This window comes from Propithecus coquereli, unplaced genomic scaffold (genome assembly GCF_000956105.1).
Source record: "Propithecus coquereli isolate 6110/MARCELLA unplaced genomic scaffold, Pcoq_1.0 Scaffold42, whole genome shotgun sequence".
NCBI classification, from domain to species: domain Eukaryota; kingdom Metazoa; phylum Chordata; class Mammalia; order Primates; family Indriidae; genus Propithecus; species Propithecus coquereli.
The window spans coordinates 5,046,878-5,049,260 of record NW_012149952.1 but is presented as its reverse complement, the minus strand read 5'-3'; positions in this window follow the sequence as shown (position 1 = coordinate 5,049,260).

Sequence of the window (2,383 nt, the reverse complement as noted above, 5' to 3'; positions counted from 1 at the left end):
ACCATGTCTGGCTAATTTTTTCTATATATTTTTAGTTGTCCGATTAATTTCTTTCTATTTTTAGTAGAGACGGAGTCTCGCTCTTGCTCAGGCTGGTCTCGAACTCCTGACCTTGAGTGATCCACCTGCCTCGGCCTCCCAGAGTGCTAGGATTACAGGTGTGAGCCACCGCGCCTGGCCTCCCCTATGTTTTCTTTTAGTAGTTTCATGTCTTAAATTTATGACATCCATTTTGAGTCAATTTTTATAAGTGGTGAAAGGTAGAGGTCCAGTTTCATTCTTCTGCATGTCGAATATTAGTTAAATGTATATGGGTGAGTTTATCCAATTCCACTGACTAGGCTCCGTGGTCTGGTGGTGCTGCTGGCTAGACTCCACAATTGAGTGGGGCTACAGGCTAGGCTCTACAATCTCACCTGGATGGATGGAGCTGCAGGCTATGATCCTTGTACAGATGGTGCCACTGGCTGGATTCCACGCTCAAGTGAGGCCTCAGTTTGTGGTCCACAGTTGGTTCAAGCTGCAGGCTGGGTTCTGTGATTGGGATGGGGCTGCTTGTTGTGCTCCACAGTTGGCCAGGGTTACTGGTTGTTCTGGGTGGATGGGCAGGGTTGCTGGCCAGGCTTCATGGTTGGGCTGGGTGACAGTCTATACCATGCAGTTGCAAAAGGTTGCTGGCTAGGCTCTGTGACAAGGTGGAGCTGCCTTCTGTGCTCCATGGCTGGACCAGACTGCTGGCTAGGGACTCAAGCCAGGAAGAATTGCTGACATTGCTCCCTAGGCAGATGGGGCCACTGGCTTGGCCCTGCGTGTGGGCAGAGCCTCTGGCTAGGCTATCTGGTTGGGTGAGGCCTCTTAGCAGGGACACAGTACCACTGCCAAGATCCAAGTACTGGTTGCTGTGAGTCCTGCCCCCCTTCTTTATTTCTAGCTGATGCCCAGTGGTCTAGCTAGCCCTGCCAATTTGCCCAGTGTTCCCATAGGATGAGACAGAAGTCCCAGGGAATGCTCCAGAATACTGGGAAAGCTGGATGCCTTGGACTTTTTTCCCCTACACTGGACAAGCCATAGGTCCAGAGAATCCTTCTTGGTGTGCACATTGTACGATCTGGGAGAGGGGCAATGCAGTCCATGTGAAACTACTCCTCTTAACCTTCTAATGTAGCTTTTCTTGGTTTCTGAGCTCCTTCAGCCTCATCCCTGAGTGCTGAAATTTTCACAAAGGCATTCTTGGCTGTGGATAGCTGCTAGTCAGTATTTCTGTGAGGGGGACCTCCTATTTTGCCATCTTGCTGATGTCCTCCTCACTATTCTTTCTTGTAACTCAGTCATACTTCTGGAATGATTTGATTTCTTGAAAAATATCTTCTATAATTTGATTTAGTGGAAGTTTGTTAGTGGTACACACAAATTTTGTTTGACTCATGGTCTCATTCTTAAAAGATAATTGTGACACCTACACAGTTCTAAATTCATTTATTTTCCTTAGTACATTGAAGATATTGTTTTACTTTCTTCTTTAGATTATCGTTGTGGAGAATCCTTTTCTCTGCATAAATGCCATTGTAAGTCATCCATCTCCTTTCTGTGGCTACATTTAAGATCTTTTCTCTATCTTTGATGTTTTGCTGTTTCACTACAATGTATCTAAATGTGCTTGAGATACGTTTTCCTACCTGAAGCAGAGGATGCATGTCTTTTATTAATTCTGGAATCTTCTCAACCATTATCTCTTTAAATATTGCTTCCACCATTTTCTTCATTCTCTCTTTCTAGAACTTCTATTAGACATACATTAAGCCTTCCCATTATATCTTCTGTATCTTTTAATTTCCACTTCATATTTCCATATTTTATCTTTTAATTTTATTTCGAGTATTTATTTCTGTTTAATTTTACAGTTCACTTAGTCTCTTCAGCTTTATCTAACCTTCCACTGAGTTTTTAATTTCAATCACATTTTTGGTTGCAGATATTCTATTTTCTTCTATTTCATATTGGCCTGTTTTATCCTCTCTTGTAAAATTTTAGTATCTCAAGTCTTTGAGAGACTAAATAAATCTTTTTCTTGTTTCCACTAATCCTATGTATGGTTTTTCTATGGATAAATTTATTTTTCATACATTCTGAGGGCCTACAGTTAATGATGCTTTCCTCCAGAGGGGTTTTGTGTTTGCTTCTTCCAAGTACAAAGAGTTGTTACCAACCTGAGACTTCTTTAATTTAACTTCGTGTTTTGAAGCTTCTTGGGGATGGTATAAATATAAAACCCAGGCCGGGCGCGGTGACTCACGCCTGTAATCCTAGCACTCTGGGAGGCCAAGGCGGGCGGATTGTTTGAGCTCAGGAGTTCGAAACCAGCCTGAGCAAGAGCGAGACCCCC